Consider the following 10,857-nt stretch of genomic DNA (forward strand, 5'->3'; position numbering starts at 1 on the left):
GATGCCCAAGGGATCTCTGGTTTGGTTTGGCCCTAATTTTCTTCTGATTTGTCTTTATCACTTAAAAACACTTGAAAAAGTACTAAAAAGAGTATTGACCAGGGATGTCAAAAGTCCCACCATTTAACAGGTGTTTGAGGTGCAATTTATGGTTTGGGGGCATATTCTGAAGGATTTTTGGGTTCTGAGAGATATATGGGAGTATTCTCCATATCTTTGCACTCCAAAAGTCGAGGTAGATTTGTCTGTCACCTCAAAATGACTCAATCCCACCTCAAAATGGCTGGTTCCCATCTCAGTCCCATGCCAAAATTACTCAGTTCCTCAGCCTCCAGGGTTAGATGGGGTTGGAAGGAGATTGAGAGGAGTAAGATCCAAATTTGAGGTTGTGGGCTCAGGATTGTGTGGGGCTGAGTGGGTGTGATTTATTTTGATAATAAATAAAATTATCAGAATTATTGTTTTCTGTCCCATTCATTTTCTGTCAGTTCTGGTTTGCTTTTCAGAGTGCCGCCTTCTCAGCTGATTTTGTTTGTAACCTCCTGTCCCAGACTGAAAAGCAAGATGTGTTTGTTCTATTTGCCATCTGTATGGCAGTTGTTCTGTGTTAAGTGGGCAGTTTTTCCTTATCTCTTCCACAATCAATCCTCTCTCAGGGGAGACATCTGCTGATAATGAGCTATTGAATGTCACTGCATGACTGATAAGAACTGTAACATCCCACTGTGAGATGCTCTGCCCACAGGGAGGAGCCAAGCATTCCTACCTGCATCTAGTCTTGAGATTCTGGCCCACCAACAAAGCTTTTTCTGGGCTGGATTTCTCAGAGGAACAGCTGCCTCTTCCTCTTCAGAAGAAGACACCCTTTTCTACACTATCACTTCTCCAACAGAGCCACACCTGACACTGCAGGAGGACTGCAGCCACCATTCCAATTGGACTGCAGCCAGCACCCTGTCCAACAGAGTGTCAGGATGTATTCTGACTCCGTCAGTGTTGTTTTCGTTTACTGCATTGTTTATTTTATCTTTTTATTTTCTTCCCTGAGAAAATACTGCTATTCCTGCTCCCATATTTTTACCTGAGAGCCCCCCTTAATTTCAAATTTATAACAATTCAGAAAGAAAGAGTCTACATTTTTCCATTTCAGGAGAGGCCCCTGCCTCCCTTAGCAGACACCTGTCATTCCAAACCAAAACACCTCCTTTCTCTCCTGCCTTCCTTTGCCTGCTCTGTTTCTCTCCCAGTGTCTTCCTTGACCCAGGGCAGCTCCCACCAAAGACCCTGCCCTGATTTAATTCCCAATCCATGAACTATGACAACCATGGGTGAAGTTATGAAGGCTGGCAGTGAAATGTCACTGTAGGATCCTGCTGCACTTGGCTTTTGGCTCTTCCATAAGAGCTTTGCCTTCAAGGGCAGGAACATCTTTTCCTGGCTGGGAACTGGAATTCCAGCCCCTGGCAGTGTGTGCCATGGATCCCAGAGGGGCATTCCCGAGGCTCCCGGGGTGCTGCTCCTGCCGTGCCTCCCAAGGAGCTGTGCAGGGCAGGGGACAAGGTGCAGCAGCTGTGTTGGTGCTGCAGTGCCACAACAGCCCCCGGTTCCAGGAGTTTCCGCACTGCCAACAGCCGTTCCTGGGTTCCATGATGCCCTGCTGTGTCCCCATGGATATTTGGTGTCATGAAGTTCTTCAGTGTCACAATGGCCACCTCGCTCCATGAGCTTCCGCAGTGTCCAAATGGCCTCCTTGGATGGGCAGTGTCACCATGGACCATTGGCTCCATGCAGCCCCGCTGGGTCACCATGGACTCCTGGGTTCCATGAGGTTCTGGGGGTGTCTCCATGGTCTCCTTGGATCCACAGCGTCACAATGGACCACTGGATCCACGTGGCTCTGCTGTGTCACCATGGCCCCTTGGTTCCATGGGACCCCAGGGTCACAATTGTCTCCTTGCTTTGTCATCCTATGGGAGAGAACTGTCCTTCTTCTCCAGGGGCCTATGGCCAAAACTGAGATTCCTTCCCCATATTTCCTTATATACAAAGATTTTTCCCCGATGAAATCTGCGAATAGAAACAGGTCTGGCTGCCTTGGCCACCCAGGGGCCACCTCTCATCTGCCTTTCAGACACTGAGTCCGTGTGCTTTTCTTGCTTAAAAAGCATCCATCTCGACCAGGCACCCATGGCCAAAATTTGGGATCTGCCTCCCAAATTCCCTATATACAAGGATAGCTCCCAGAAAAATGATGCCAGGAATCACAAGTCTGTCTGGCCTTGGCTTCCTGAGGTCTGGCACTCATGTTCCTCTGAAACACTGGGGCTCTGTGCTTTCCTTCCTAATGAAAAGAACTCTTCTTCCTGTCCAGGCACCCATGGCTAAACCTGGGATTCCACCTCCAAAACTCAGTACATCGAAGGATTGCTCCCAAGTGAAAGCTGCCAGGTCAGACAGGTCTGGCTGCCTTTGGCCTCTTGGGGGCTTCTTCTCATCAGCTTTTGAAATACTGGGGCTCAGTGCTTTCCTTCTAATGGAAAAGAACCTTCTTTCTTCTCAATGTGTCTGTGGTCAAAACGGAGATTCTTCATCCCAAAATCCATATATCCAAGGATTTCCCCATGACAAGAGTTTCCAGGAGAAACAGGTCTGGCTGGCTTGGCCTCACAGGAGCCACTTCCTCCTCTCCTCTCCTCTCCTCTCCTCTCCTCTCCTCTCCTCTCCTCTCCTCTCCTCTCCTCTCCTCTCCTCTCCTCTCCTCTCCTCTCCTCTCCTCTCCTCTCCTCTCCTCTCCTCTCCTCTCCTCTCCTCTCCTCTCCTCTCCTCTCCTCTCCTCTCCTCTCCTCTCCTCTCCTCTCCTCTCCTCTCCTCTCCTCTCCTCTCCTCTCCTCTCCTCTCCTCTCCTCTCCTCTCCTCTCCTCTCCTCTCCTCTCCTCTCCTCTCCTCTCCTCTCCTCTCCTCTCCTCTCCTCTCCTCTCCTCTCCTCTCCTCTCCTCTCCTCTCCTCTCCTCTCCTCTCCTCTCCTCTCCTCTCCTCTCCTCTCCTCTCCTCTCCTCTCCTCTCCTCTCCTCTCCTCTCCTCTCCTCTCCTCTCCTCTCCTCTCCTCTCCTCTCCTCTCCTCTCCTCTCCTCTCCTCTCCTCTCCTCTCCTCTCCTCTCCTCTCCTCTCCTCTCCTCTCCTCTCCTCTCCTCTCCTCTCCTCTCCTCTCCTCTCCTCTCCTCTCCTCTCCTCTCCTCTCCTCTCCTCTCCTCTCCTCTCCTCTCCTCTCCTCTCCTCTCCTCTCCTCTCCTCTCCTCTCCTCTCCTCTCCTCTCCTCTCCTCTCCTCTCCTCTCCTCTCCTCTCCTCTCCCCTCCCCTCCCCTCCCCTCCTCTCCCCTCCCCTCCCCTCCCCTCCCCTCCCCTCCCCTCCCCTCCCCTCCCCTCCCCTCCCCTCCCCTCCCCTCCCTTAGAAACACTTGCCCTCTGTGCTTTCCTTCTTATACAAAAAAACATCCTTATGTACGGAGAAATGGCAGAAACTGGGATTCCACCTCCCAGATTCCCTATATCCAAGGGTTGCTTTCAGACAAAAGCTACCAGGACAGAGAGGTGTGGCTGCCTTAGGCCTCTGGTGGCCGCCTTTGATCTGCCCCTCAAACACCGGTGTTCCGTGCTTTTCTTCCTATGGAAAAGGACCGTCCTTCTCCCCCAGATGTCCATGTCTGAAAGTGGGATTCCACCTCTAAAATTCCCTATATCCAACGGTTGCTCCCAGACAAAACCTGCCAGTACCATCAAGCCTGGCTGGCCTTGGCCTCTGGTGGCTGCCCCTGCCACACTGGGGCTCGGTTCTTTCCTTCCCATGGAGATCACTGTGACACTGTGGGCACCTCATGGAACCAAGGGGATCATTGTGGCACCACTGGAGCCCATGGAACCAAGGGGCCATGGTGACACCGCGGGGCTTCATGGACCCAGAGACCATTATGGCTCTGTGGGGCCTGATGGAACCATGGAGATCATTCCGACCCTTCAGGGCCCGGTGTCACCAAGGGGGCATTGTGACACCTCAGGGCCTCCTGGAAGCGAGGGACCATTGGGACACTGATGGGCCCCATGGAAGTGAGGAAACATGGACCAGGTCTGGCTGGCTTGGCCTGCCAGGGGCCACCTGGCAGGTCTGGCTGATGTTGGAATGCCAAAGGCTGCCTCTCATCAGCTCCTGGAGCAATGGGGCTCCGTGCTCTCCTCTGTATGGAAAAGAACCATCTGTCTTTTCAGATGCCCATTGCCAAAATTGGTGCTCTCCCTAAAAAATTTCCTATTTGTAAGGATATCTCTCAGAATAAAACCTGCCACCTCTGCCTGGCCTTCTCCACTGGTGGTCACCACTTGTCTGCCTCTGAAACAGAGAAGCTATGTTCCTTTCCTCCTATGTGAAAAGAACCAGCATTCTTGCATAGGGATCATGGCCAAAATTAGAATTTGGCCTCCCAATTTCCATATATCCAAGGATTGCTCCCAGACAAAAGTAGCAAGGATAGACAGATCAGGCTGGTCCTGTCCCCTTTTGATTTTCTTAGACTCTGAGCTGAATGTTTTCATTTGAAAACACCTTGGAGAGGGCCCAGAGATCTCCCAAGGAGGGGTTTTGAGGCCTCGGGCACATGACCACTACATACGGACAAAGGAGCTCTGTGCTCTGTGCTGCTGTGGTGGTTTTGCATCACAGAAGTGATGTCCTGAGAGAAGCTGCTAGCAGTTTCTTCTTTGACAATAAAACAATCAGTAATTAGCTTTGAGAGCTGACAATCTGTTAAACCACTAAGGAAACTGCCCACGCCCCTGCCGGGCAGGGCAGGGGAGGCCGCGGGGCCGAGGCCGGGCCGTGGCTGCGGGTGCTGACATCTGGCCGCTGCCGAGCCCTGCCCCGCCGCCAGCCCGGGCCCAGCCGGGATCCGCCGGGCCCCAGGAGCAGCCCCGGGCCGGGCCGGCTTGGCCAAGGCTCTGCCGCCCTTGGGCTTCGCCCGCAGCCAGCGGGCAGGGGAGGAGAAGCCATCGGCCCCGGCCGTGCTGCTGCTGGGCTCTGGCCTGGCTGCTGAGATCCTGGCCCTGCCCCAGCGCGGCCCAGCCTGACACAGCCCCAGCGCAGCCGCTGCAGAAACCTCCATGGGAAAACAGCTCCGGCCGCAAGGACCGAGCCCGGCCGGGCTCACGGAACCATCTGCAGCCCCGGGCAGATATTGACTCTGCCAGTGCTGCCATCCTCCCTCCGGTGAGAGAAAAGGACACAGGGCAGGCACACAGAGCAGCAACATGAACACACCGAGGTCAGTGAAGAGGTTGTTGAGTCCCACATAGGAGGGGTGAGGAGATGCCTTGATCCTGGGGCTGAAATCCTCTGGTAAAGCTATGGAGAAGGATGTCATGGATACATCAGACTCTCTTTTTCCCTATAACGCATTGAAAAATATGCAGAAATTATTTGTTTCAGTAAAGGCCTCCACACTAAAGTAAGTAAACTCTGAAGTGGTCGTGATCCCAGAGAAGTTTGAAAAGAAAGAATGATGAGACCCTGTGCCCTTAGTGAGAGAACACACCTGTTCCCAGAGATGAAGATGATTTCAGAAACAGGTGAAGAGAACCTTTGCTTTTAAACAGCCCATCTTTAAACTAATACCCCATAAGTTAACATGGGCTATAAACACAGCTGTGGGAAAAGCTGTGAAAAAAATGGGAGACACTGTACAATTACAGATTTTTCCAGGCAGCTGCTGGAAAGTGAAAGTGAAAAGCCATGACATAAGAGTTTTCTTGTGGATAAGTCACTATAACTCTAATAAGAGGAACTACTCTCCCTAAGTGAACTGACAGAAAATTTTAGGTTTGGTCTTTTTATATTGTCAGGTTGTATGGAGAGGGGAAGTGTTCTGAAAGATGTGTTCTGTTCTATTACTCTTTCTTTTAGTTACCATTGATAAACTTTTCTTTCAAAGTTTAAACTTTTCTTTTAAAGTTCTGAGCCTACTTTGCCTTTTATCCTAATCCTATCTCAGAGCAGGAAATGAGTAAGTATATTCTAGTGAGTGCACTGGTAATCAAGCAACACTGAACCCACCACACTCATTAATGCATTGGCCGAGAAATATCAAAAGGATGAACCAAAACCACTACTGAAACTTCCTGTTGAACTGCCCCAGATCAGAGGGAAAACAAGGCAGAGCAATGGTTTGTCAGGACTTGCTTGATCCTAATGAGCCCTGAGGTGCATTTGGAGCTGAGCCCTGGAACCTCAGGGCCTGAGAGGAGATGGCACAAACCTTTCCAGGAGTCAAAGTCAAGAAAAAACACCAAAAGTGTCTCAAGGTGTTAATGGGACCCACCGAGGTCCATCCCCAACACAGGCTCCTCATGAACTCCTTGGAGGAGAGGATTGGAGGCCAGGATGGCACAAAAACCTCTCAGATACACTCAGTGTGGAAAGGAGAATCCAAAGTACCTTAAAAACTTTTAGTATCTTAAAGTATTAATGATCCCCACTGAGTGTCAGCACAAAGCTCTCAAGGGACTCATTAAAGCAGATAATTGGGGCCATGATTGCACAAACCTCTCACAGAGTCTGGATCAAATGGGAAACTCCAAGTACCTTGAAAGAACTGAAGTACCTTGAAGCATTAATGAGCCCCACTGAGTGTTGTTACAGACAAAGCCTCTCCAGGGACTAATTGCACCAGATAATTGGAGGCCATGATTGCACAAACCTCTCAGAGACTGCAAGGCCAAAGCAAAAGCCAAAGTCCTTTGAAAAACCTGCAGTCCCTGGGAACATGAAGGAGCCCCCAGGGCCATTCCTGACCAAGGCTCCCCAGGGACTCCTTCCAGCAGATCCTTGAGGCCACTGGGATGTGGGCTAGGGGGGGATGCTGAGGGCAGGACCAGGGGCTGACAGTGCCCAGCCTGGCTGGGGCTGTGCCAGGAGGCCCCATGGCCTCAGGACAAGGTGTCTCCTGACAGCCCTTGGTGGCACAGACCCTGTTGTGCCCCAGGGCACCAAGACTTGGCTTCTCTTTGTCCCCACCTGTCATCAGTGCCTCCAGTTCTCTGCCCTGCCTGAGGCCTGGGGACACTTTCTCAGTCGTGTCCCTCAGTGGGACACATTAAAAGTCCAAGAAACTTTGGAGTTGGATTCTGACTTGGAGTTCTGGAGAGGTTTCTGCAGCTCCCTCTCAGGGCCTGATGTTCAGGGCCTGAGCACAAAGCCCCAGAGGGTCATTAAAGTCCTTGTGCTGTGTCTGTGCTGCTGAGCTGGGCCGGGCTCCTGGCACAGAGGGTGATCCTGGTAACCAAGCAGAGCTTCAAAAGCACATTTCTCTTGCTGAGCAGCTCTTCTCCCAGCCCAGCAGGGCTGGGGCACTGCCTGCAGCCAGCCCGGGCACAGCACAGAGGCACAGAGAGCTTCAATTAGTCAGGGCTGGGAAGGGCTGAGAAGTGCCTGGGGCAGAATCACTGCCAGCCCTTGGCACAGGAACCTCTGGCTGCAGGACAATGCAGCTGCAGCTCCTGGAGCGATCTCCTAAAGCTGGAACATCCCAATGCCCACAGCCCCTGTGAGTGCATTCTCTGCTCATCTCCTGTGCAGAGCAGCCAGGGGTGCCCAGGGCTGTCCTGCAGAGCAGGGTCCTGCAGCCCAGGGCGCTGTGCTGGGCCAGGACTCTGCTGCCTGCCAGGGACAGCTCTCAGCCGGCCCTGGAGCTGCTCCCAGCGCTGGCCAGGAGCTGTGGGGGGAAGGAGCCACCCTGAGCAGGGCAGGTGCTGCTGCTGAGAGGGGCTGGGTGGGGCTGGGCTGCTCCCAGCTCCAGACCAGCCTGGGCACAGCTCCGGAGGGCACTTCCCAAAGAAGGTAAGCCTGGGATTGCTGTAAAGGTCAGGAGCTTTCCTGAGAGTGTTTTCAATTTCCTGCTTGGAGAAGGATGGGAAATTTGGGGTGATGATGAAAAGTATTTTGCCTTTTATACATTTTTCAGATATCTGTAGCTCTATAAATTACTATTATATAGTTATAAAACTATAAAACTTACTTAACTCTATTAATTAATTAACTCTATTAAACTACTATTATGTTCTTATTTTACTGTAATCCTTAACTGACTCTAGTATGTTTCCTGCCTAGCTCTTAGATTTTAGAACAATAAGCTGACTGTCTAAATACATTCCTGAAATATTGTATAGTCTTATTATCAGGAAGAGTGCCTACAAGAAGAATATTTTGGTTTTTGACAACAATGTAAGCGGTCATAAATAAAACTGGGGCAAAGAAGCCCTTGGACCTACTCCAATGGGTTGAGCCAGGGGTGTATAACTGGGGCAACTGAATTTCCTACTGGATGTTCCTGTTAAATATCCTAAATAATCGACCTTAATAAATTGTTTACATCAGGGGCTGGGTATGCTCCATTTCAACTGGGACGCCTGGAAGCTTCCAATAAAGGTCTGATTTTTACTTTACTGTTCTAACACTGTGGCAAGGGGGATGAGAGAAGCAGAACAGGAATTGTAATCCCAGAATGACAGAACATTCTGAGTTGAAAGGGACACACAGGATCATCACAGGGATGTTTGAACATTTACAGAGACTCCAGAACTGTGACTTTGGGTGGTCAGTCTCTCTGCTGGGAGCCTCCCAAAGGGCCTTCAGCCACTCCTCAGCCCTGGACAGCAGCAGCATCACCTCTGCAGGGCCCAGCAGGGCTCTCCTGAGCTGCCCTTGCCCAGCTGCACACAGAGCCTGCCCCAGCCAGGGCCCTGCACACAGGCAGGTTTCTGTAGGGCCGGGCCGAGGGCACACAGGGTGGGATGGACTCTGCTGGCAGGGACAAGGCACCTCTCAGGAGGGAATGTCCAAGCCCAGGGAGATGCTCAGGGAAGCAGAGGGGGCTGAGCAGAGCAGTGCTGGGGGAACAAGCCCATCCAGCCCCTCACCTGCCCTCAGCCACAGGGAATCCTTTGCCTCTCACATCTCTCAGTGGCAAACTCAGAGTGCAGCAGGAATGCTGGGGATTTCTGACCTCAGAGAGCCAGGAATGATGTGTGAGTAGGAAAATAATTCCTTAAACCAGCTCCTGCCATTTCCCTTAGAAGTGGTAGTGCAGATGGTACCATGCCTTTCTGCAATAGGAATTATTCCCCTGACAAATCCTGAATATCCAGCCTTGTCCCTCTGCCACATGACCACAAACCCAGGGAAGCAGGGCAGGGATGGCTCCTCGAGAGCCCCCACGCTCAGGTCTGGCTGCTCCTGGCACACTCAGCCAGCACAACTGGAGCTCAGGCAGGGACCTGGGTGAAGGTTTTCCCAGAGCAGGAACAAGGGTGGGTGAGTCCCAGCAGGACAGTCTGCAGGGAATGGCCCAGGTTTGGCTCAAAGCAGCCTCTCCTGACTTGTCCCTCTCCTTTCTCCATGAACAGGTGCCCATGTGCAGCCACAGCAAATGTCCAACAGCAGCTCCATCAGCCACTTCCTCCTGCTGGCACTGGCAGACACGCGGCAGCTGCAGCTCCTGCACTTCTGCCTCTTCCTGGGCATCTCCCTGGCTGCCCTCCTGGGCAACGGCCTCATCATCAGCGCCTTAGCCTGCGGCCACCACCTGCACACACCCATGTTCTTCTTCCTGCTCAACCTGGCCCTCAGCGACCTGGGCTCCATCTGCACCACTGTCCCCAAAGCCATGCACAATTCCCTCTGGGACACCAGCACCATCTCCTACTCAGGATGTGCTGCTCAGGTTTTTCTGGTTTTCTTCTTTCTTGGATCAGAGTATTTCCTCCTGACCATCATGTGCTATGACCGCTACGTGTCCATCTGCAAACCCCTGCACTACGGGACCCTCCTGGGCAGCAGAGCTTGTGCCCACATGGCAGCAGCTGCCTGGGCCAGTGCCTTTCTCTATTCGCTGCTGCACACAGCCAATACATTTTCCCTGCCCCTGTGCCATGGCAATAGCCTGGGACAGTTCTTCTGTGAAATCCCCCAGATCCTCAAGCTCTCCTGCTCCAAATCCTACCTCAGGAAATTTGGGCTTCTTCTTATTAGTGTGTGTTTAGGATTTGGTTGTTTTGTGTTCATGGTTTTCTCCTATGTGCAGATTTTCAGGGCTGTGCTGAGGATCCCCTCTGAGCAGGGACGGCACAAAGCCTTTTCCACCTGCCTCCCTCACCTGGCTGTGGTCTCCCTGTTTGTCAGCACTGGCATATTTGCTTACCTGAAGCCTCCCTCCATGTCCTCCCCATCCCTGGATCTGGCCCTGTCAGTTCTGTACTCGGTGGTGCCTCCAGCCCTGAACCCCCTCATCTACAGCATGAGGAACCAGGAGCTCAAGGCTGCAGTGTGGACACTGATGACTGGATGCTTTCAGGAACATTAAACTGCTGGCCAATTTCTGCAAATCATTGTAATAAAAGTCATCTTTGATACTTCTATGTGGTTTCTGTTTGGAGGCTCTTTTTCTTTGTTTTACTATTTTAATCTTGTCCACAATGAAATCACATGGTTTGTGCCATTTCTCTTTTTGATTCTCTCCACCTTCCCTGTGCCCACAGACTGTGTCAAGGAGGGGTTGTGCTCTTGGTGCCTTTAAAGGAACTAAAGGATCTCCCAGCACAGTTTTCTGCAGAGATTCCCTTTTGTTGCCCTCTCTGGAGCTGCAGCAGCAATGTCTGTGTGCAGAGCTGGGGCAGATCAGTGCTGGCACAGCAGCTCTGCTCCTGCTGACCACACCATTCCTGATCCAGGCCAGGAGCCATTGGCCTTCTTGGCCACCTGGGCACACTGCTGGCTCATGTCCAGCCTGCTGTCCATCAGTCCCTGCAGGTCCCTTTCTG

At 52.1% G+C, this 10,857-nt stretch overlaps 1 pseudogene; it reads left to right on the forward strand.

The window, feature by feature from the left end:
* Window positions 1-9,381: 9,381 nt before the first annotated feature.
* Window positions 9,382-10,400, forward strand: LOC140681098 (olfactory receptor 14A16-like; annotated as a pseudogene).
* The last annotated feature ends 457 nt before the right edge of the window (window positions 10,401-10,857 follow it).

Source organism: Taeniopygia guttata, chromosome 31 (genome assembly GCF_048771995.1).
Source record: "Taeniopygia guttata chromosome 31, bTaeGut7.mat, whole genome shotgun sequence".
Lineage (NCBI taxonomy): Eukaryota > Metazoa > Chordata > Aves > Passeriformes > Estrildidae > Taeniopygia > Taeniopygia guttata.